The 26412-nt window shown below is 42.8% G+C and overlaps 2 long non-coding RNA genes across 3 annotated transcripts; both read left to right on the top strand.

Annotated features, from left to right (window-relative positions):
- The first annotated feature begins 344 nt into the window (after window positions 1-344).
- LOC306927819 lies at window positions 345-10506 on the top strand. Its single transcript, XR_013790597.1, has 3 exons — window positions 345-484; window positions 5603-5732; window positions 7328-10506. It is a non-coding gene; the product is annotated as an uncharacterized lncRNA (long non-coding RNA).
- Window positions 10507-14295: 3789 nt separating this feature from the next.
- On the top strand, window positions 14296-25765 carry LOC306927782. Of its 2 annotated transcripts, none has more exons than XR_013790582.1 (3): window positions 14296-14505; window positions 17631-17754; window positions 23071-25765. It is a non-coding gene; the product is annotated as an uncharacterized lncRNA (long non-coding RNA). The 2 variants fall into 2 exon arrangements; XR_013790583.1 differs by lacking the exon at window positions 14296-14505 and adding an exon at window positions 14881-15015.
- The last annotated feature ends 647 nt before the right edge of the window (window positions 25766-26412 follow it).

A 26412-nucleotide genomic window follows, 5' to 3' on the forward strand; every position in this document is an offset into this window, starting at 1 on the left:
TGGTACTCATTTGATCTTAAGATACATCATTTGTAAATGAGTTGTAGAAAATGAAATGAAAATGAAAATAAATCCTATGAAATCACAAACAGTTTCGTGAAAACAAATACATCCGTCCTGTGGATCCATTTTTGATAAATTTAACATGGTGGACCCTCTTGTAAACAAGTGTAATGCTTAATTGGGTCGTCCACTCACAGTTAACAGCCTTTGTATTGAGTTTGTGCTTGAAATGTACTGTAATTCTGCAAACTGTTAATAAATATTTCAATCAATCAATCAATCAATCAATCAATGTGAAATATTAAAAGTGTCATAGAATCTGTGAGCTGCTTGTTGAGTCTCTTTGATCATCGATTGCTCTCCCCTGCAGATGAAGAGGAGTCTGATGCTAATGCTAATGCTGCACAACAACACCTCTGGTCTGCGGGGTTGTTTACGTTGCGTAACCATGGTGATTATTAATGTATATCTGCACTAAGCGGTGAGTCAAAGCTGTGTTTATTATTATTGTCCATTTGGTTGATAAGAATGTTTGTTGATTGTGTGTTTTATCGCCGCTCCGTTAGCCACCGTTAACATGCTCACATTACAACCTGTTAGCCCTGATGACAGTCATGACGTAACTTCAGCCTGTTTTACGCACTTTCTACATTTACAACGTTAACGTCTCCATAAACGAGATGAGATGAGATATACTTTATTGTCCCACGAGGGGAAATTTGTCCTGGGCAAAAGTGCAGTAGTACAGAAGGCTTTTTAAAACAGAAGACAATAGACAATACACAATAGCAGCAATGAATGTTCAAGTACAGTATCACAGAGTATCACAAGAGTTAAGTGCAAAAATGCAATCAGAGGAATAAATACAAGTACTAGAGTAATCGCAGTTTATAGTATCACAGGTGTAAGTGCAATAAATAACTGATGAAGGTCGATAAGTCCCTTCCCCACTAAGAACTATGAACTATGCTGCGGTTGTTCAGTAGGACAATTGAAGTGGGAAGAAAAGAAAGTTTGAAGCAGTTGCTCTTGCAACGACACACTCTGTAGCGTCTACCAGAGGGTAGCTCCTTTCGGAACCCTACGTTAAAGTTTCTGACATTTTGATGACTTTATGTAGGGTTCCTTCTCACCGGATTCAAGCGACATGGGATGCCATCTGATTTCCCCTGACTTAGCCCTGTGCTGCGGTGTGGGTGTCACGCTGACATATTCCAAACGAAGCATATGGACGCTATAGGAGACAACGAACCATCTGACCCCCCCCGCGAACGGCTCAGAAGCCGTTAAGTATTTTTAATGTTTGTACGACCGTTTTGCCAGCTCTGAAATTCTCTCTTCGGTCCCTCCTTGTTGACATCTCGGTTGGCTAGCTGCGCCTACGAGGCGCGTAGGGAGGCGCTGCTAGCCAACCGAGATGCCGAGAGGCGGTACAATGGGATGTCAACAAGAGAGAATTTCAGAGCTGCCAAAACGGTCGTACAAACATTAAAAATACTTAACGGCTTCTGAGCCGTTCGCGGGGGGGGTCAGATGGTTCGTTGTCTCCTATAGCGTTCATATGCTTCGTTTGGAATATGTCAGCGTGACACCCACACCGCAGCACAGGGCTAAGTCAGGGGAAATCAGATGGCATCCCATGTCGCTTGACGCCGGTGAGACCGGACCCTACGTGGTAGGTCCAAAGGAGCTCAACCCGGGGGGTCCGGAGACGGGCTAACCAGAGGGTAACAGCTCATACTCTGAAGATAATACATGTGAAGGATCAGACAACACACTATTTGACAGACTGAGAACCGTTTTCTCAAAGATTGTCTGAAGAGATGGAGAATCTTTCCTACCAATTACCTTCATGGCTGTTTTTTCCATTTTGGCTATTCTAGATTTGAGCTGGACAGAGAGTGTCCCAAACCAAGCTGACATGCCATATCTAATAATGCTACCTAGCACTGCATCATAGAAGGTTGACATGACTCCCTCCCTTGCTCGCTCCAAAGAGCCTGAGCCTGCGGGGAAAGTGCAAGCGTTGTGCCAATTTGGCACACAGATAGTCCACATGGACGTTCCATTTGAGCTGGTTGTCCATTTGGATCCCCATGTACTTGTATGTTCCAACCTGCTCAATTTGCGTGCCCCCCATGACCACTGGGTCATGGATGTGGACACCTTTTGGATCGAAGATCATCTCTTTGGTTTTTGTGGTGTTTAACATAAGGTGGCTATTATCACACAATTTACAATTACAATTTAGGCATTTAGCAGACGCTCTTAATCCAGAGCGACTTACATTAGGCAAGAACAAAAAGCATGGGAATACATCACATATGTAAAATGCATTTATCGCGAAACATGCATAAGCTAAGAACGTGACTAGAACATATCTATATAATGACACTATACATATAAACTATAACTAGAACATATCTATATAATGACACTATACATATAAACTATACATATATGCTATACTATGCTGTACATATATACTATGAAGTGCTATGACTACATACAATGCACTTATTGTGCTGTCTACATGACATGCTATAAGTCTGTTTCAAATGCTATATAAGTCTAAGAAGTGCTGTCTAAGGGGGGTAGGGTAAGTGCTATGGGCCATGATGGAGTCTGAAAAGGTGGGTTTTCAGACTACGGCGGAAGATCGGGAGTGACACCCCCCCCCCCCTCCCAGTGAGCTGTGGCGTTCCACCAGGAAGCATACTAGGGACTCTACTGTTCCTAATATATGTAAACGACATGACTTCAGCTTGTGACGGCAACTTGTGAATCCCTTGACTAGTTCAAAACCGCTCTCAAAGGGCACCTACGGATGGCTGCAATTCGAAACTGGCCCCCGTAAAATCTGAATCCCCCCCCCCGCCCCCCTTTTTTTCCCCTCACTGTATATATTTCTTTTCCCTTTTTACCTCCTTTTGATGAATTCCTGTTCTGTCTATAGAAGTGTCTATTTGTACGTCTCTAAATGTTTTGATGATTTGAACATGGTGGACCCTGTTGGAAACAAGTGTAATGCTTAATTGGGTCGTCCACTCACAGTTAACAGCCTTTGTATTGAGTTTGTGCTTGAAATGTACTGTAATTCTGCAAACTGTTAATAAATTCTTCAATCAATCAATCAATCAATCAATCATGCTTAATTGGGTCGTCCACTCACAGTTAACAGCCTTTGTATTGAGTTTGTGCTTGAAATGTACTGTAATTCTGCAATCTGTTAATAAATATTTCAATCAATCAATCAAAAGTTATTGATCTCACTGATATAACCCACAGGGTGTTCAACACCCCTCAACAGGCTGACTATTACAGTGTCATCAGAAAATGTCAAGATGTAGTTGCTTCTGCAGTCATTTGTGTAGTCAGAAAAAATAAATGGTGAACTCACCCCCCCTTGTGGCACACCTGTGCTACACAATTTAGAGCTGAGAGTACTGAGTTCACCTTGACCTGTTGAGATCTGTTTGTTAACATGGAGTAGAACCATCTAATGATGAATGGGTTTACATTCATGTTATTTAGCTTTTGGACAAGTAACAGAGGGCTTACAGACAGTATCAAAAGCAGAACTGAAGTCTGCAAAAAGGACACGAGCATACGCCTTAGGCTCCTCCAAGTGCTTGCTAATTAAATGGGTTATACTGACTACAGCATCCTCCGTGCTGCGCCCAGCCCTGTAGGCAAACTGTAAGGGATCCATAAAGGAAGCCACCTGGGACTTAAGTGAGTTCACAATGATTCTCTCAAAACATTTCATAACCCCACAAGTTAAAGCAATAGGTCTGTAATCTTTGTTCACAGTGGGACAAGATACTTTAGGAACAGGAATTATTATTGACTTTTTCCAGATATCAGGAACCATGTGTTTGTCTACAGACTGTTGGAAAATAGGGCACCAGGCAGCTGTAAGCTCTTCAGAGCACTTTTTCAACAACAAGGCAGGCAAACCATCAGGCCCCTTTGATTTTTATGTTGCATACCCTGCTAAAGACACTCTGGACCTGTTTAGGATCAATGAGAAGTCGATCAGAAGCGTTACACATGATAGAATCAATATTAAAGTCCACAGACTCCTGCTCTGAGGAGTCAGTGTCATGACGGAGGAAAGAGTCATTCAGTTCATTGGCTTTAGCTAGTTCATCCAGTGTAGAAATGGGATTCCGGTTTGTGTTCATGTTCGTTATTTTCTTCATATGATCCCATAAACCCTTAGTGTTCATGGTGCCGACACTCTCCTCTAGTGCAGCTCGGTGGTTTCTTTTTGCCAGGGACAACATCCTATTGAGCTCCCTTTGGGCCGCAGCCATGCCCCCCTGTCCCCATTTTTAAAAGCCACTTTCTTGCTGTTAATACAGGCTTTTACCTCCTTGGTGATGTAGGGCTTGTTGTTAGGGAACTTAAGGGAAGTGGCGAATGGACTTTTTAGGGACGACATTGTCCACACAGAAGTTAATATAATCCGTTACGGTCTCTGTAGCCTCGTTCAATTCGAGATCATGAAAAATGCTCCAGTCCGTGCACAGGAAGCAGCCCTTAAGAGCCTCCACACTGTCCTCTGACCACTGTATCACAGTTTTTTGGACAGGCTTACTGGACTTTAGGACAGATTTGTAAGTGGGCATAAGCTGGACAGTAGAGTGATCCGAGTTGGCAAGAGGAGGGAGAACTTTGGCTCTGTACGCATATTTGATGTTGCCATAGCATTTGTCTAGCACATTTTTATTCCTTGTACCACATTTTACATACTGGTGAAACCCAGGTAAAACTGGCTCCAGTCTACAGTGGTTTAGGTCCCCCAGTACGAAGATAGGGGCTCCAGGCGTACGTTGCATTTGTGAGTTACATTTAAAACGCTAAACTTAACGTATAGATACTGTTAGACTGATAGGTTCTTGGCTTATTATGATTATTGACTGTATTTACAGTTTGCTGTAATTCTGCAAACTGTTAATAAATATTTCAATCAATCAAATGCAGAATTACAGTACATTTCAAGCACAACTCAATACAAAGACTGTTAACTGTGAGTGGACGACACCGTAAAGCATTATACTTGTTTACAATAGGGTCCACCTTGTTCAATTCATCAAAACATTTAGAGACGTACAAATGTACACTTCTATATAGTCAAAAACAGGGAATCATCATAAAGGAGGTAAAAAGGGGGGGAACATAAGCCTACAGTGAGGGGAAAAGGGGGGAGGGGGGGTTGAGCGTTGGCCTTCGGTCGATTGCATTAAAGTTTAATGCAATCGATTTGCCACTGACTCACTTCGTGCATGGGCAAACTCTCTATAACCGAAGATAGCCGATCTACAAGCTCTCAGTCATTGCATCTAGCTGTTTGGCTGTGCAACATGCTTCTATAGATCTACAAGATCTCAGTGCAACATGCTTCTGCGGAAGATTGTGAGTGAGTCTGCTAAAAGTGTGTGTGTGTGTGTGTGTGTGTGTGTGTGTGTGTGTGTGTGTGTGTGTGTGTGTGTGTGTGTGTGTGTGTGTGTGTGTGTGTGTGTGTGTGTGTGTGTGTGTGTGTGTGTGTGTGTGTGTGTGTGTGTGTGTGTGTGTGTGTGTGTGTGTAAAGCAGATGTCTACCAGTGACGTCCATCTATCCAGTCAGGACTCAGCAGCTCTGAGTCAGGACCTGAGCTCTGCTGCCACCTGGAGGACTGCTGCCTGCATGACTCCCACCTACTGCACTGACACTGAGACGGCCTGTGAGTAGCGCACGCACGCACACACACATTCTTACACCTCATGAAGGTTCATCCATTTTCCAAAACGTCGGGCATGTTTCCAGGGCACACTGCAGCCTGGAGAAATGAATATTCACAACGTATTGTCATCATGAGGAGCATCTTGGTGTGATTCATGTACAAGATGACTGTTGAAACATCACTGAGTATTATTAATGTTCCCAGACTGCATTGTTCTCACTTCCTATAACACTAGTTTGTATGATTGGACTTGGCTTTACGACTACTGTTATGTTTTTATAATGTGTCCGCGCCACGTATTCCAGGACTAGGGGTGGGTCCCGAACCTTCCCTTTTAACACAATCAGCCCCGGGATTCCTTCAAAATAGGAGCTCTGGAGTGCCGGGAAGACATGGCCGCTTGTACTCCGTAAAGAAATTAAGAGCTTGTAAATATTTGTGTCCTTGTATTGTATCTCTTATGTGGACATAAATAAATGATTAGAATATGTGTGTGGTGTGTCACCGGCGTAGGGTCCATTGTCAGTTTAGAGCTTGCCCAGTCTAATTTCAAAGAGAGATCCTGTAGGTTTACACTCTATAACATACGACGAATTAGACCGTTCCTCACCCATGAGTCAGCCCAGCTCCTAATCCAGACAACAGTCTTGTCAAAACTTGACTATTGCAACTCCCTCCTTACTGGCCTACCGGCATGTGCACTTAAGCCCCTCCAACTGATCCAAAATGCCGCAGCTCGCTTGGTCTTCAACCAGCCAAAATTCTCACAAGTCTCCCCCCTTCTCCGCTCCCTCCATTGGCTCCCGGTCGCTGCCCGCACAGAATACACAACTCGATTTGATGCTGGCATTCAAAGCAACCAAAGGCATGGCTCCCCCATATCTCACAAGTATGATCGTACCCTACAAACCCTCCCGCGCTCTCAGATCAGCCAACGCAGGGAAGCTGGAGGTACCTTCACTAAAAATGCCGGGACAGCGCTCCACACGTCCCAAACGCTTCTCCCTTCTGGCTCCAAAACTATGGAATGCACTTCCCATCACAGTCAGAACTGCAGCCTCACTCCCAATCTTCCGTCGTAGTCTGAAAACCCACCTCTTCAGACTCCACCATGGCCCATAGCATTTACCCTAGCCTAGCACTTTATGTAGACTTAGATAGTATTTTAAACAGACGTATAGCTTGTTACGTAGACAGCACTAGAATTGCATTTTATGTAGTCATAGCACTTTATAGTACACATGTATAATATATAATATAGTATAGTATGTATAGTTTACATAGATACTCCACTGTTACGTTCTTAGTTTACACATGATTCATGATAACTACTTTTTATATATGTGATGTATGCCATGCTTTTGTTATTGCTTAATGTAAGTCGCTCTGGATTAAGAGCGTCTGCTAAATGCCTAAATTGAGAGGGGTGAAAAAACACAAATATTAGCCTACTTTTGCAGCCCTTGTGCATGCAGATTTCGGTTGGTAAGTGACTACTGGCCAATCACAGCACGTCCTTACCAGGTCTTGCAATAACTAGCATTGCTAACAAGTTGTTCTCAGCTGATGTTGCCTCCTCTCTCTCCTCCTCCTAGGTCTCTCACTCCTTCCAGTGTCTGAAGAGGAGGAGATGAGTCCCAGTCTGGTCCAGGTGAAACTAGAACCTCCACAGATTAATGAAGAACAGGAGGAGAGGAGTCCCAGTCTGGTCCAGGTGAAACTAGAACCTCCACAGATTAAAGAGGAACAGCAGGATGAGTTACTTCAAAGACCAGAGGAGGCTGGTGGGTCATCGTTGACATTACTAGCAGTGAAAAGTGAACATGGTGATGAAAATGGAGAGTCAGAGCCTCTAGCCAGTACTTCAATGGAACACATGAAAACACAAGCTGATGGAACATCACAACCAACTAGTGACGACAAGCTCCTCTCTTCACACTGGTATGACTCTGACATCACTGATGACAGTGATTTCTGGCCTCCACACCGTTCTGACTCTGACAGCACTGATGACAGTGATTTCTGGCCTTCACACTGTTCTGAATCTGTTGCTGAAGACGGTGATGAGCGGGAGACCAGTGGACAGCAGTCAGCTTTAAACACACTGAAATCACACAAGAGACAACATGTGGAAGGACAAAAAATTCCTTTGAGCAACAGGCTCGAACATAAATCGAAATCATTTAAACAAAAGCCATCCATGAGTACTGAAACAAGAAAGCAAAGCTTCTGTTGTACAGAATGTGGAAAGGTCTTTGGTTTCAATTATGCTCTGAAAAAACACATGAGGGTTCATACAGGTGAAAAGCCCTTTTCCTGCACAGTGTGTAGCAAATGCTTTAAAGACACTGGAACTCTGAAAACACACATGATGATCCATACAGGTGAAAAGCCCTTTGCTTGCACAGTATGTAGTAAAAGCTTTACCACTAGTGCAGTAATGAAGAGGCACATGAGGAGTCATACTGGTGAAAAGTCCTTTCCCTGCACAGTGTGTAGCAAATGCTTTAAAGACACTGGAACTCTGAAAACACACATGATGATCCATACAGGTGAAAAGCCCTTTGCTTGCACAGTATGTAGTAAAAGCTTTACCACTAGTGCAGTAATGAAGAGGCACATGAGGAGTCATACTGGTGAAAAGTCCTTTCCCTGCACAGTGTGTAGCAAATGCTTTAAAGACACTGGAACTCTGAAAACACACATGATGATCCATACTGGTGAAAAGTCCTTTTCTTGCAGAGTATGCAGTCAAAGATTTAATTTGGCTGGAGCTCTGAAAACACACATGATGATTCATACTAGTGAAAAGCCCTTTGCTTGCACAGTATGTAGTCAAAGCTATACCCAAGCTGAAACTCTGAAAACACACATGAGGATTCATACTATTGAAAAGCCCTTGGCTTGCACAGTAAATAAATGGTAAATGTTGCATTTATATAGCGCCTTTATCCAAGGCGCTTTACATAGATTGTGCATTACATTCACCCATTCACACACACATGCATACACCGATGGCGGCGGAAGCCATGCAAGGTACCAACCAGCACATCGGGAGCAATTTGGGGTTTAGTGTCTTGCCCAAGGACACTTCGACATGTAGACAGGAGGAGCCGGGATTCGAACCGCCGACCCATGGATCATTGGACGACCTCTCTACCTCCTGAGCCACAGCCGCCGTTCCGTATGTAGTCAAAGCTTTAAACTGGCTGGAGCTCTGAAAAGACACATAATGATTCATACTTTTGAAAAGCCCTGTTCTTGTACAGTATGTAGCAAATGCTTTAAACAACCTGGAACTCTGAGAACACACATGATGATCCATACAGGTGAAAGGCCCTTTTCTTGCACATTTTGTAGTCGACGCTTTAACCGAGGTGACACTCTGAAAGAACACATCAGGATCCATACAGGTGAAAAGCCCTTCGCTTGTACAGTATGTAGCGAACGCTTTACCACTAGTGGAAAAAGGACGACACACATGAGGATGCTTCACGATGGTTGTGTGTTAACATTGAGTAATGGGTCAACGGTGAAGTCCCAGTAAGTGTTGTGCTCCAGGACCTGGTGAACTGAAGTGTTGATTTTGTCGACTAAAACTGTGATATAAAATGTTCGTCGACTACCTTTTTTCACAGACGAAAACTAAATGGAAACTAATCTATGATGACTAAGACTGAATATATTGACAATTTCATCGTCAAATAAAAACTAGACTAAAAATGTTAGGAAGTGAGTAGTGGACAAGATATCCAGTATAAAGTAATTTTACACTTGGTTGCATGCTGAAAATAGCGTCGCAGTGCGACCCGTTGTGAGGTTGTAGATCGTCTATTTTCAGCATGTGTAAAATCAGCCATTACGACGGCATTAAGGCCCGCCAAAATGGATTTCAGTCGACTAAATACGCGCTGTGATTGGCCAGTAGTCACTTGAGTGACAGCGAGAGACATAGAGACACACGGGGACTACAAATTTCACGCCCCCAAATGAGACAGCGGCCCCACTTCTGGTCCGTTTCAACTGTGTACTGCAGCTGCCAATGCAATACCTATGAGAGGCATCATAAAATACCCTAATTTCACTGGTTCATTAATGAGGCTATAGCGATTTTTTTTGTGTTCTAATAAAGTGTCCCATATGTTTCATTTGTCCTTTTCAATGTCACATACCTGCCATCTCGATATACATCCTACAATGTACTATAATATACTCAATCAGTTTGTGAAAAGTACTATCATTGTAATGCTCAAGTCAAAGTGGTCGCACGGTATATGTCACGGTTGCATCCCTTGAGGTTTTCAATACCCAGATATATTTGTTGTATTTCGTTTTATATGCTATGTATTTGTTGAAAATGATCTAAACAGCATCTTGCAAGACTTATTAATACTCATCTGGAGAATTCACTAGGTAGTTGAAAATGTCAGGATGTCACTCCTCCATTTAGCTGGGTTATTTTCCCATGCAACTATTCAGCAAAGTTAATTATACAACAAGTTGACAGCGGTAAAACACACCGTCGGAGCTCCGTGGTAGGTAGAACATATATAGTGAGCCAGTGACATGCTCAAAATATAGACATGAATAACAAAGTCGATCGGGATGTATATTGAGAATTCCACTCTTCAAAGTCGGCACTCGTAGCCTCGTAAAGGCAGTGACGTCCCTTAAAAGCGACAGGTTCTCTGTCCACCAGAAGTGGGGACGCTGTCTCATTTGGGGGCGTTTGTTCATTCTTTAATGTTTTCTGTTAGTAATCTAATCCCCCCTGGCTCTGATGTTGGATTGTTGTGTTAATAACATTGTTGTTTGTGTTTGTTTGTCTTGTTTTGTATTGTAATGTATTGTCATGACTGATTTGTTAAAAAAGAAAGCCTTCAGCTGCACTTCCACTTGACTTCCTGCCTTCATTGGGAGACACGTCGTTCCAATGAACTATTTTTTTGAGTGGTGTACAACTGGCTCCTACAACTGGCTTTGTTATTTTACGTGTCTGTCTGTCTGTCTGTTCGTACCAAAAAATGAGCATGGTTGCTATGGTCACCCAGTTCACACGGGTGTGATTTCATTACGTCAGACCACAGCTGATCAGTCTATATAAGACCTTACACCACTCAGTTCACACGGTTGTGATTTTTTAATAATATCTATGGTTATCACCCCATAATCATTATAATATATATGGTTATCACCCCATAATCATTATAATATCTATGGTTATCACCCCATAATCATAATATCTATGGTTATCACCCCATAATCATTATAATATATATGGTTATCACCCCATAATCATTATAATATCTATGGTTATCACCCCATAATCATTATAATATCTATGGTTATCACCCCATAATCATTATAATATCTATGGTTATCACCCCATAATCATTATAATATCTATGGTTATCACCCCATAATCATTATAATATCTATGGTTATCACCCCATAATCATTATAATATCTATGGTTATCACCCCATAATCATTATAATATCTATGGTTATCACCCCATAATCATTATAATATATATGGTTATCACCCCATAATCATTATAATATCTATGGTTATCACCCTATAATCATAATATCTATGGTTATCACCCCATAATCATAATATCTATGGTTATCACCCCATAATCATAATATCTATGGTTATCACCCCATAATCAACAATGTTTATAATATATATGGTTATCACCCCTTATTACATGGCTTGGTTGAATGCTTGATTCTGATTCTGTATAACAGACCTCTGCCTAATAAAACCCTCTGAGCAATGAAATGAAATGAAATCTATATTTACCCAGGGTATCTGGGCTAAGCTCAAGAACTTGTTTCCAGCCAGGCCCTGCTCATAGAACACATTTCATCGTAGTGGTTGATGCCTTGTTCAAGGGCATTTCAGCGGTGGTAATTTTAACGTGTCGGACGGCTGATTCGAACTGGGAACCTTCCGGTATCTAGACCGCGCCGCTATCCGTTCGGCCACCGCTGCGGCCAGCTGCGCGGCTGCGCCCGGCTTGATTTACTGCTGTTTCCAACATGACAGCCATGTAAACACACACACACACACACACTAGTGACACACAATGTCATTTACAGCTAAACATTGCTCTCATTAATGTTTTTGAAAACATTTGAGCGAGAAATAGACGAAGCAGGACCCGAAAATGGATTCTATTTGATCAACTCACTTCCTTGTTTTCCGACAGTGCTCCAGCCCTGCAGCTGGCCAGACGCAGAACTTTGTGGCAGCGGTGGCCGAACGGATAGCGGCGCGGTCTAGATACCGGAAGGTTCCCTGTTCGAATCAGCCGTCCGACACGTTAAAATTACCACCGCTGAAATGCCCTTGAACAAGGCATCAACCACTACGATGAAATGTGTTCTATGAGCAGGGCCTGGCTGGAAACAAGTTCTTGAGCTTAGCCCAGATACCCTGGGTAAATATAGATTTCATTTCATTTCATTTCATTTCATTTCATTTCATGGAATACTTTTTTTGTTGTGTTTTGGGTCAATATATTAATTTATGTTAGGTAGCCATGTAATAAGCGGGATAATATCTGGCTAGGTGGTCATTGTCGGGAGCCGAGGTGGTTAAACTCCCTGAAGGTGAATTATATCCCGACAACGACCACCTAGCCAGATATTATCCCTTACATTATCAAGAGAATGTTGGTGATCAGCAGCTTAGAATTCAGCCAGAATGTGATAATAATCACACATACTGGGAAATGTGGAAGTTAAACTATGGGAGCGTTTGCTTTATGTGTCCATGACGAAGGTCTCTGGTGGCCTTGAGCCACGTGAGGCAATTAATTGATTTATCATGAAGGTAACAACTATTATTATTATTATCATTATTATTATTATTAAAGTAGGCCTATTATACAGTTGGAGGTACAGTATTGTGTAAACAAAGTATATACAGTTGGAGGTACAGCATTGTGTAAACATAAAGTATATACAGTTGGAGGAGTTACAGCATTGTGTAAACATAAAGTATATACAGTTGGAGGTACAGCATTGTTTTATACATGTTGGGTATAAAGTATTTTTTCTAAACAAAATTTCAAACGTGTTTAATGAATTAAATCCAACCACCAGCAGGTGTCGCTGTTCAACCACACTTGGAGAATGGAGATCAAAGCGACCCGCCGAATGCTTTTCCCCAAGATTATTATTATTATTTAAATAGCAGATCTACAAGCTCACAACGCGTCGCCACGCCGACACGTTTTGAGCTTGTAGATCTGCTATTACATACATACGTAGTAGCCTATATACATGTTTAAAGGGCTCGCTTCATTTGGGCTTGTTTTCACCTTCACTAAATTCATTCCGCTCATGGCACCAAAATGTGGAACGCCCTGCCAACAGTCATTAAGACATGCAAATCCCTTGACTCCTTCAAAACCGCTCTCAAAGAGAACCTATATGGACCCCCATGGTCTCTGTCCATGGACCCCCATTTAATGGCATTTCTATCTCTGGGACCCCCGATTTATATTGTAAAATCACTGTAATTGAACTGTAACTGTAATTTAACTGGTCTGACGGTCTGTAACTCTAACCAAGTTAGACAGATAAACAGACCCATAATAGTCCAGTAATAATGTAATTTGACCTCTAACTAATTGCAAAAAAACCAAACTCAACTGATTTTGCATCTTCAATATATCCTGAATAACAGAAAGAAAGTTGCCTGGAATTGTCTGAGGGGAAAGTGTTGAAAATGGCCTGTACAGTCTGGCCACCATTGACATCCTATTATAAGGCAATATTTTCTAAATTACCTTATGCTTTAAGTAGCATGTGACATATCAAACTAGGTTGTTGTCATGATGCTGAAGCCATTCCAAGCATTAGTTTTGCATAAAACACTCATTGGGCTAAATTTGGCCATAGCAACTTGCCAAAATGTAATGAGGTCAGCACATTTGGGCAAGTTGCTATGGCCAAATTTAGCCCAATGAGTGTTTTTATGCAAAACTAATGCTTGGAATGGATTCAGCATCATGAAAACCCCCTAGTTTGATATGTCACATGCTACTTAAAGCATAAGGACATTTAGAAAATATTACCTTATAATAGGATGTCAATGGTGGCCAGACTGTACAGGCTATTTTCAACACTTTCCCCTCAGACAATTCCAGGCAACTTTTTTTCTGTTATTCAGGATATATTGAAGATGCAAAATCAGCTGAGTTCGTTTTTTTTGCAATTAGTTAGAGGTTGATCCTGTATTTTCCATAGATTTCCTGTACTATAAGGGTTCCTAACTTGGTTCCTTCATCTAGCTGGGGACCCCCTGGAACTCCCTCAGGACCCCTGCAGGGGTCCCCGGGCCCGGATCAATCTGTTTGTCTAGATTTAGCTCCTATGTCTTTCATACCATATTAAACACACAACATACATCTGTTTAGTCATGTTGTGTTGCATTATATAAGATCACCTCTGCTGTAAAACTGCTGTTTTGTACCGTGGTATGGCGTTCAATAAAGTTAGGAAGAAACGGATGACGTCAGTGTAGTGCGCGCAGGACCCGAGCACATTTTGCAGCCGAGCCGAGCAGATCTGGTAACCACAGCTGTCAACGTCGTATGGACGTCATATGGACGTCTTTTTGCAACGGACTGAGTCTGCAGGTCGTATCTTGAGTTTGACTGTCACGTCGTATCGATGACGTTGTTTGGACGTCGTATGGACGTCTGGCTGGGACGGCCGGCGACCTGGACGCTCTGGGTTGGTGGTGGTTACAGAGAGGTCTGTTTGACGTCGTATGGACGTCCCGTTGGTTATGTGCTCAGGACGTCGTTATGTACGTTTTGGGGTCGTATAGACGTTGTATGGACGTCCCGTTGGTTATGTGCTCAGTGAGGCAGAGATAGAGATCTGTTGAAAAGATGTCACTAATGTGTTTGTGCAAATTGAATTGTAGATTTGATGACGTCTTAAGATACATCATTTGTAAATGAGTTGTAGAAAATGAAATGAAAATTAAAATAAATCCTATTAAATCACAAACAGTTTCGTGATAACAAATTGTGTATGTACAGATACTACCGTCTACATCCGTCCTGTGAAAGATTAAAAGAATCATAGAATCTGTGATCTGCTTGTTGAGTCTCTTTGATCATCGATTGCTCTCCCCTGCAGAGGAAGAGGAGTCTGATGCTAATGCTAATGCTAACGCTGCACAACAACACCTCTGGTCTGCGGGTTTGTTTACGTTGCGTAACCATGGTGATTATTAATGTATATCTGCACTAAGCGGTGAGTCAAAGCTGTGTTTATTATTATTGTCCATTTGGTTGATAAGAATGTTTGTTTATTGTGTTTTATTGCCGCTCTCCGTTAGCCACAACTTCAGCCTGTTTTACGCACTTTCTACATTTACAACGTTAACGTCTCCATAAACGTTACATTTACAACGTTAAACTTAACGTATAGATACTGTAGGTTCTTGGCTTATTATGATTCTTGACTGTATTTGACTGTATTTACAGTTTGCTGTAATTCTGCAAACTGTTAATACATATTTCAATCAATCAAATGCAGAATTACAGTACTTTTCAAGCACAACTCAATACAAAGACTGTTAACTGTGAGTGGACGACACCATGAAGCATTACACTTGTTTACAAGAGGGTCCACCTTGTTCAATTCATCATAACATTTAGAGACGTACAAATAGACACTTCTATATAGACAAAAACAGGGAATCATCATAGAGGAGGTAAAAAGAGGGGGGGAAACATACAGTGAGGGGAAAAGGTAGATCCATATCACAGAAGAATAATAATACATATAAACCTGTACAGATCACACAAAGTACAGTACAAAAAAATACAGATTTTCAATGTCTTAACATGCCAAAATAAAATAAAAGTCTGCCAGTGCTTCCACAGTTTGGAAGATAATCTATTCTATACCAACTGCATACAGGGTTATTCACAGCAGTAATGATGTCATTATCTGACTCTGCACATAAATGTATACATCAGGCTTCTTAAAACTTCCGGGTAAGTTTAGGAACCCGACACTTACAAACATATGGCTAGCACTGGACCAGTGTTGATTTAGGAACCCGACACTTACAAACATATGGCTAGCACTGGACCAGTGTTGATTTAGGAACCCGACACTTACAAACATATGGCTAGCACTGGACCAGTGTTGATTTAGGAACCCGACACTTACAAACATATGGCTAGCACTGAACCAGTGTTGATTTAGGAACCCGACACTTACAAACATATGGCTAGCACTGGACCAGTGTTGATTTAGGAACCCGACACTTACAAACATATGGCTAGCACTTGACCAGTGTTGATTTAGGAACCCGACACTTACAAACATATGGCTAGCACTGGACCAGTGTTGATTTAGGAACCCGACACTTACAAACATATGGCTAGCACTGGACCAGTGTTGATTTAGGAACCCGACACTTACAAACATATGGCTAGCACTGGACCAGTGTTGATTTAGGAACCCGACACTTACAAACATATGGCTAGCACTGGACCAGTGTTGATTTAGGAACCCGACACTTACAAACATATGGCTAGCACTGGACCAGTGTTCATTTTGGCAGCACATTTTTGTTTTAGTCACAGTCTCTTGAATAGTTTTCACTTTGTTTTAGTGTTAGTCTAGTTTTAGTCGACTAATTATAAGATTTTAGTCTACTAAATCTACAGTTGATTTAGGCGAACAAAATGTGTTTAGGCGGGCCTTGATGCCGTTGTAATTCACTTGCTGAATATAGCCGATCTACAAGCCTGTGGCGCGTTGTGGGCTGAATATAGCCGATCTACAAGCCTGTGGCGCGTTGTGGGCTGAATATAGCCGATCTACAAGCCTGTGGCGCGTTGTGGGCTGAATACAGCCGATCTACAAGCCTGTGGCGCGTTGTGGGCTTGTATAGATCTACAAGCCTGTGGCGCGTTGTGGGCTTGTATAGATCTACAAGCCTGTGGCGCGTTGTGGGCTTATAGCCGATCTACAAGCCTGTGGCGCGTTGTGGGCTTCTATAGATCTACAAGCCTGTGGCGCGTTGTGGGCTTCTATAGATCTACAAGCCTGTGGCGCGTTGTGGGCTTGTAGATCTACAAGCCTGTGGCGCGTTGTGGGCTTGTAGATTGGCTATTTTTTAGCATGCAACCAAGTGTAAAATGACTTATAGTGGATCTCGTCCACTAACATTTTAGTCTAGTTTTTATTTGTTGATGAAATCGTCAGTAGGCCTATATTTAGTCTTACACACAGAAGAATGGGGTCAGTTTCGGGTCACGTGTTTTATTATGAGATCCAAATAAAACAGGGTTGAGCCAACCTGCGGTTGATTGCATTAAAACATGGTTGAGCGTTGGCCTACGGTCGATTGTATTAAAACAGGGTTGAGCGTTGGCCTACGGTCGATTGCATTAAACAACGTTGAACTCACTTTGACACTCGATTTGCCACTGACTCACTTCGTGCATGGGCAAACTATAACCGAAAATAGCCGATCTACAAGCTCTCAGTCATTGCATCTAGTTGTTTGGCTGTGCAACATGCTTCTATAGATCTACAAGCTCTCAGTGCAACATGCTTCTATAGATCTACAAGCTCTCAGTGCAACATGCTTCTATAGATCTACAAGCTCTCAGTGCAACATGCTTCTGCGGAAGATTGTGAGTGAGTCAGCTAAAAGTGTGTGTGTGTGTGTGTGTGTGTGTGTGTGTGTGTGTGTGTGTGTGTGTGTGTGTGTGTGTGTGTGTGTGTGTGTGTGTGTGTGTGTGTGTGTGTGTGTGTGTGTGTGTGTGTGTGTGTGTGTGTGTGTGTGTGTGTGTGTGTGTGTGTGTGTGTGTGTGTGTGTGTGTGTGTGTGTGTGTGTGTGGCAGATGTCTACCAGTGACGTCCATCTATCCAGTCAGGACTCAGCAGCCCTGAGTCAGGACCTGAGCTCTGCTGCCCCCTTGAGGACTGCTGCCTGCATGACTCCCACCTACTGCACTGAGACAGCCTGTGAGTAGCGCACATGTGCACACACACACAGGGCTCGAAATTAACTTTTGTACTTGGTAGCACTGGTGGTTGCTACCAGTTTAAAAATATAGGAGCACCAGAAAACGTTTAGCAGACTTACTCCCAATCTTCCGCCGTAGTCTGAAAACCCACCTCTTCAGACATCTTAGCCCGTAGCACTTACAGGCGTATGCAAAGGCTCAACTTATGTAACTTTAATAGCACTTTATGTAGACATAGCAATATATAGTGTATACGCATAGTTTCATTATATAGATATAGATATTCCACTGTGGGGCGCGACAACGCAAGCGTAAAAATAAAGCTAAACAGAATCCAGGTCTGATGAGTCGTGGGGGGCGTGTGCACGTAACGAGCACACGCGCGCAACAAATTCACGGGGCCGCGCTCACGTAAATACGCTTGCGTTGTCGCGCCGCGACTTCTCTGAGCAAAAACGCAGGTCTCATTGAAAATGAGCTATAGGCGCGTTTTATCGCTCCCCATTTGAAAGGCCCTTTACCATGTGTTGTTCTTGCTTACTGTAAATCGCTCTGGATTAACACATTTTGTGCCCAAAACGTCCACAGCACCAATATCTTAGCGACGTTTAATTAATAAAAACAACAATATAACTTGAAATGGTGAAAGTAGCCTTAGAAATGGATGCAATCAGTGCCATCGCTACCTATACGCGCCATACGCACTGCACGTAGGGCAACACGCCGAGGGGGGCAACAAAATGTGCCAAAAAAGTGCCAAGCCGACCCTTAAATGCATAATAATATTCTCCACTGCTTCGCCGCATAATAACGAGCGGCTGTATGTGCGTCTTCGCAAACAGCGAAAGTAGCCGATCTGCATGAGGAATTGCAGTTCTCTTGTCGGGAGGGAGGGCAGCACAAAATAAATATCCTACGAGTAGGGCTTCAAAATAAATATCCTATGAGTAGGGCCTCAGAATGGTCATCTACGTCCCTGCATGAGTTTAGGTTCATTGTTCACTAAATGTGAGGGTGATGGAGTGTGTGTGTGTCCTACACCAGTTGGCCTCAAACCTGTTGATGTCAAGGACCTCACATTGACACGTATTAACCTGTTGATGTCAAGGACCTCACATTGACACGTATTAACCTGTTGATGTCAAGGACCTCACATTGACACGTATTAACCTGTTCATGTCAAGGACCTCACATTGACACGTATTAACCTGTTGATGTCAAGGACCACACATTGACACGTATTAACCTGTTGATGTCAAGGACCTCACATTGACACGTATTAACCTGTTGATGTCAAGGACCTCACATTGACACGTATTAACCTGTTCATGTCAAGGACCTCACATTGACACGTATTAACCTGTTCATGTCAAGGACCACACATTGACACGTATTAACCTGTTGATGTCAAGGATCTCACATTGACACGTATTAACCTGTTGATGTCAAGGACCTCACATTGACACGTATTAACCTGTTGATGTCAAGGACCTCACATTGACACGTATTAACCTGTTGATGTCAAGGACCTCACATTGACACGTATTAACCTGTTGATGTCAAGGACCTCACATTGACACGTATTAACCTGTTGATGTCAAGGACCTCACATTGACACGTATTAACCTGTTGATGTCAAGGACCTCACATTGACACGTATTAACCTGTTCATGTCAAGGACCTCACATTGACACGTATTAACCTGTTCATGTCAAGGACCACACATTGACACGTATTAACCTGTTGATGTCAAGGACCTCACATTGACACGTATTAACCTGTTGATGTCAAGGACCTCACATTGACACGTATTAACCTGTTGATGTCAAGGACCTCACATTGACACGTATTAACCTGTTGATGTCAAGGACCTCACATTGACACGTATTAACCTGTTGATGTCAAGGACCTCACATTGACACGTATTAACCTGTTGATGTCAAGGACCTCACATTGACACGTATTAACCTGTTGATGTCAAGGACCTCACATTGACACGTATTAACCTGTTGATGTCAAGGACCACACATTGACACGTATTAACCTGTTGATGTCAAGGACCACACATTGACACGTATTAACCTGTTGATGTCAAGGACCTCACATTGACACGTATTAACCTGTTGATGTCAAGGACCTCACATTGACACGTATTAACCTGTTGATGTCAAGGACCTCACATTGACACGTATTAACCTGTTGATGTCAAGGACCTCACATTGACACGTATTAACCTGTTGATGTCAAGGACCTCACATTGACACGTATTAACCTGTTGATGTCAAGGACCTCACATTGACACGTATTAACCTGTTGATGTCAAGGACCTCACATTGACACGTATTAACCTGTTGATGTCAAGGACCTCACATTGACACGTATTAACCTGTTGATGTCAAGGACCTCACATTGACACGTATTAACCTGTTGATGTCAAGGACCTCACATTGACACGTATTAACCTGTTGATGTCAAGGACCACACATTGACACGTATTAACCTGTTGATGTCAAGGACCACACATTGACACGTATTAACCTGTTGATGTCAAGGACCTCACATTGACACGTATTAACCTGTTGATGTCAAGGACCTCACATTGACACGTATTAACCTGTTGATGTCAAGGACCTCACATTGACACGTATTAACCTGTTGATGTCAAGGACCTCACATTGACACGTATTAACCTGTTGATGTCAAGGACCTCACATTGACACGTATTAACCTGTTGATGTCAAGGACCTCACATTGACACGTATTAACCTGTTGATGTCAAGGACCTCACATTGACACGTATTAACCTGTTGATGTCAAGGACCTCACATTGACACGTATTAACCTGTTGATGTCAAGGACCTCACATTGACACGTATTAACCTGTTGATGTCAAGGACCTCACATTGACACGTATTAACCTGTTGATGTCAAGGACCTCACATTGACACGTATTAACCTGTTGATGTCAAGGACCACACATTGACACGTATTAACCTGTTGATGTCAAGGACCACACATTGACACGTATTAACCTGTTGATGTCAAGGACCTCACATTGACACGTATTAACCTGTTGATGTCAAGGACCTCACATTGACACGTATTAACCTGTTGATGTCAAGGACCTCACATTGACACGTATTAACCTGTTGATGTCAAGGACCTCACATTGACACGTATTAACCTGTTGATGTCAAGGACCTCACATTGACACGTATTAACCTGTTGATGTCAAGGACCTCACATTGACACGTATTAACCTGTTGATGTCAAGGACCTCACATTGACACGTATTAACCTGTTGATGTCAAGGACCTCACATTGACACGTATTAGGCCACAGACCCCCAGGGACCCCCAGGGACCCCCAGGGCTCTAGCAATGATCTCCTCATTTTAACTTCAAGGACCCCCAGTGTGCCATGCATTAGGCTACTATCCTCCATTTAATGCCATGTATATCTTGGACCCCAAAACCCGTAGATTTTGATCTACATCCGGGTCAATCAATGTATACGTCCACAAAAGGAGAATGGATTACTACCTACTACTACTACTATTAGTAGTAGTACTATGCTGGATTATCGCGGTCACTCAGCACAGGTGTTCTCACATATAGTTTTAGGTCGCACAGATTACATTTCAGACGCATTTGCGACCAAAACTCACAATTTTGAGCCCTACGCACGCACGCACGCACACACACACACACACACACACACACACACACACACACACACACACACACACACACACACACACACACACGCATTCTTACACCTCATGAAGGTTCATCCATTTTCCAAAACGTCAGGCATGTTTCCAGGGCACACTGCAGCCTGGAGAAATGAATATTCACAACGTATTGTCATCATGAGGAGCATCTTGGTGTGATACAAGATGACTGTTGAAACATCACTGAGTATTATTTATGTTCCCAGACTGCATTGTTCGCACTTCCTATAACACTAGTTTGTATGATTGGACTTGGCTTTACGACTACTGTTATGTTTTTATAATGTGTCCGCGCCACGTATTCCAGGACTAGGGGTGGGTCCCGAACCTTCCCTTTTAACACAATCAGCCCGGGATTCCTTCAAAATAGGAGCCCTGAGGTCCCGGGAAGACATGGCCACTTGTACTCCGTAAAGCCCCCCCCCCACCCCCGCCCTTTCGGTTCCGGAAAAAAACTGAAATATTTTATTGCTTGCTCACCTCGCTGTTAATCCGATAAAAGTCACTGATGATCCCTCGCGTTCATATTTTTGAACGAGAGGCAGGTGAGAAGTCAGAAATGAAGAGTTTAGTATATCCATCAGATCAAAACCACGGAGAGCGCCCTGGATTAGGAGAGACGAGGCATTCTATCTGCAGCGGTAAACAGGGAAGTGATCAAACCGCGCATGAACGAAAAGCGAAGCATATGGTGGCCTTGGAGTCTCAACTCAAAAATAAAAAAATGGAAAAAAATCAGAATATTATTCACTCGATATCATTGAAGATGCGCTAGGACGTGTACACACCCTAGGACGTGTACACACGTCATTGCAACCCGCCGGTTGGATTGCTTATGACGTGTGGACACGTCGGATGGATGGAACCTTTTAATAGACGTGCAGGGAACAGAGCTGATCTACAAGCCTACACCGCGTTGCATCAGCGATGCGTTGTGGCTTGCAGATTGCCGGAGGCTGAGCTATCTACTGACAACGTTGTGTACAAACTTTACCTGTTGACATAATTATTAAAATTTCTTAAACGTAATTTTCAAGTTGAGATTATGGGAGGAAACTTTGAAGAGAGAGGACAGGAGTCTTGTGCCTTGCCTGAGTTGCCTCACTGCATGTGTGGGTATTTGTCCGGGATTTTCTGATTGCACCTTGTAAATATTTGTGTCCTTGTATTGTATCTCTTATGTGGACATAAATAAATGATTAAAATATGTGAGTGGTGTGTGTCACCGGCGTAGGGTCCATTGTCAGTTTAGAGCTTGCCCAGTCTAATTTCAAAGAGAGGGGTGAAAAAAAAGAAAAAACACAAATATTAGCCTACCTTTGCAGCCCTTGTGCATGCAGATTTCTGTTGGTAACAAACCACAGCATGCAAGCCGCCTTAGCGCTATCTATCTGACTGATGTATCTCCAGAGGACGGCACCCACATCTGAATAAGTTCAACAGTGCAGAACTGTCGACCACAGTGACTACTGGCCAATCACAGCGTGTCCTTACCAGGTCTTGCAATAACTAGCATTGCTAACAAGTTGTTCTCAGCTGATGTTGCCTCCTCTCTCTCTCTCTCTCTCCTCCTCCTCCTAGGTCTCTCACTCCTTCCAGTGTCTGAAGAGGTTTCCCCTGAACATCAGGAGAGGAGTCTAGTTTCACCAGTCCAGGTGAAACTAGAACCTCCACAGATTAAAGAGGAACAGCAGGAGATGAGTCCCAGTCTGGTCCAGGTGAAACTAGAACCTCCACAGATTAATGAGGAACAGCAGGAGATGAGTCTCAATCTGGTCCAGGTGAAACTAGAACCTCCACAGATTAAAGAGGAACAGGAGGAGATGAGTCTCAATCTGGTCCAGGTGAAACTAGAACCTCCACAGATTAAAGAGGAACAGCAGGAGGAGTTACTTCAAAGACCAGAGTCATCGTTGACATTACTACCAGTGAAGAGTGAACATGGTGATGAAAATGGAGAGTCAGAGCCTCTAGCCAGTACTTCAATGGAACACATGAAAACACAAGCTGATGGAACATCACAACCAACTAGTGACGAGCAGCTCCTCTCTTCACACTGGTATGACTCTGACATCACTGATGACAGTGATTTCTGGCCTCCACACCGTTCTGACTCTGACAGCACTGATGACAGTGACTTCTGGCCTTCCCACTGTTCTGAATCTGTTGCTGAAGATGGTGATGAGCGGGAGACCAGTGGACAGCAGTCAGCTTTAAACACACTGAAATCACACAAGAGACAACATGTGGAAGGACAAAAAATGCCTTTGAGCAACAGGCTCGAACATACATCGAAATCATTTGAACAAAAGCCGTCCATGAGTACTGAAACAAGAAAGCAAAGCTTCTGTTGTACAGAATGTGGAAAGGTCTGTGCTTTCAATTATGCTCTGAAAAAACACATGAGGATTCATACGGACGAAAAGCCCTTTTCCTGCACAGTGTGTAGCAAATGCTTTAAAGACACTGGAACTCTGAAAAAACACATGAGGATCCATACAGGTGAAAGGCCCTTTGCTTGCACATTTTGTGGTCGAAACTTTAACCGAGCTGATACTCTGAAAGGACACATCAGGATCCATACTGGTGAAAAGCCCTTTTCTTGTACAGTATGTAGCAAATGCTTTACCACTAGTGGAGTAAAGAGGAAGCACATGAGGATGCATGCTGGTGAAAAGCCCTTTGCTTGTACAGTTTGTAGTCGAAGCTTTAACGATACTGGAGCTCTGAAAATACACATGAGGATTCATACTGGTGAGAAGCCCTTTGCTTGCACAGTATGCAGTCACAGCTTTAACCAATCTCACAATCTAAAAAAACACATGAGGATTCATACTGGTGAAAAGCCCTTTTCTTGTACAGTTTGTAGTGAAAGCTTTAGATGGATTGAAACTCTGAAAACACACATGAGGATTCATACTGGTGAAAAGTCCTTGGCTTGCACAGTTTGTAGTCAAAGCTTTAATCAAGTTGGAACTCTGAAAACACACATGATGATTCATACTGTTGAAAAGCCCTTTTCTTGCACAGTATGTAGTGAAAGCTTTAAACAGGCTGGAACTCTGAAAAGACACATGAGGATCCATACAGGTGAAAAGCCCTTTTCTTGTACAGTTTGTAGTCAAAGCTTTAAACAACCTGGAACTCTGAAAACACACATGATGATTCATACAGGTGAGAAGCCCTTTGCGTGCACAGTATGTAGTCAAAGCTTTAACACTAGTGGACAGATGAAGAATCACATGAGGGTTCATACAGGTGAAAAGCCCTTTGCTTGTACAGTATGTAGCAAATGCTTTAAACAACCTGGAACTCTGAGAACACACATGTTGATTCATACAGGTGAAAAGCCCTTTGCGTGTACAGTATGCAGTCACAGCTTTAACCAATCTCACAATCTACAAAAACACATGAGGATTCATACTGGTGAAAAGCCCTTTGCTTGCACATTTTGTAGTCGACGCTTTAACCGAGGTGACACTCTGAAAGAACACATCAGGATCCATACAGGTGAAAGGCCCTTCGCTTGTACAGTATGTAGCAAACGCTTTACCACGAGTGGAATAATGAAGACACACATGAGAAAGATTCACCATGTTCGTGTGTTAACATTGTGTAATGGGTCAACGGTGAAGTCCCAGTAAAGGCTCATTCATAGTCTGGATTTTCGGTGGTGAGGTGACCACCGCTCCAGTGGTGAGGTGACCATCGGAGCTGAAATAACATTGCGCGGTGGTGAGTAAAAACAGAGAGAAGGGCTGTGGCGGTAGCACTTTGTCGATTCTTGGAGTCTTGACCATCCGGCCAACTGTTACAAACACACTGACTGCCAAAGACCTCGCTGGCAGAGCTGAATTATTGACCTCGCTGGCAGAGGCTGAATTATTGACCTCGCTGGCAGAGGCTGAATTATTGACCTCGCTGGCAGAGCTGAATTATTGACCTCGCTGGCAGAGCTGAATTATTGACCTCGCTGGCAGAGGCTGAATTATTGACCTCGCTGGCAGAGCTGAAATATTTACCTCGCTGGCAGAGCTGAATTATTGACCTCGCTGGCAGAGCTGAATTATTGACCTCGCTGGCAGAGCTGAATTATTGACCTCGCTGGCAGAGCTGAATTATTGACCTCGCTGGCAGAGCTGAATTATTTAGCTCGCTGGCAGAGCTGAATTATTGACCTCACTGGCAGGGGATGAAATATTATTTAAGTAAATTCAAAATGTATGTAAAGCTCACTGAATTCTCTTGTTGAAATGTACAATACAAATAAACCATGTTGAAGCGGTTGAATCAGTCCATATAGCATATTAAAATAAATCACATTTAGAAATCAAGATATTACAAAATTACATCCATGTTATGTCTATCAATGTGAATGTGTATGTTATGTTTGTCTTCCTCAATAATGTACTTGTCCATTTCTTCCACATTTTTTGTCAAAAAATTAAGATAAGGGGGAGGCGTCATAAGGCGTCATGAGTGCACTGTTGTTCCAATCTGTCCCAAACCTAACACACTGTTCAGGTGTTTCTCTGCCATGAGAATATAGTCTCACTGTCCCAAACCTAACACACACTGTTCAGGTGTTTCTCTGCCATGAGAATATAGTCTCACTGTCCCAAACCTAACACACACTGTTCAGGTGTCTGCCATGAGAATATAGTCTCACTGTCCCAAACCTAACACACACTGTTCAGGTGTTTCTCTGCCATGAGAATATAGTCTCACTGTCCCAAACCTAACACACACTGTTCAGGTGTCTGCCATGAGAATATAGTCTCACTGTCCCAAACCTAACACACACTGTTCAGGTGTTTCTCTGCCATGAGAATATAGTCTCACTGTCCTAAACCTAACACACTGTTCAGGTGTCTTCCATGAGAATATAGTCTCACTGTCCCTAACCTAACACACACTGTTCAG

This window comes from Electrona antarctica (assembly GCF_951216825.1).
Source record: "Electrona antarctica genome assembly, chromosome: 8".
NCBI classification, from domain to species: Eukaryota; Metazoa; Chordata; class Actinopteri; order Myctophiformes; family Myctophidae; genus Electrona; species Electrona antarctica.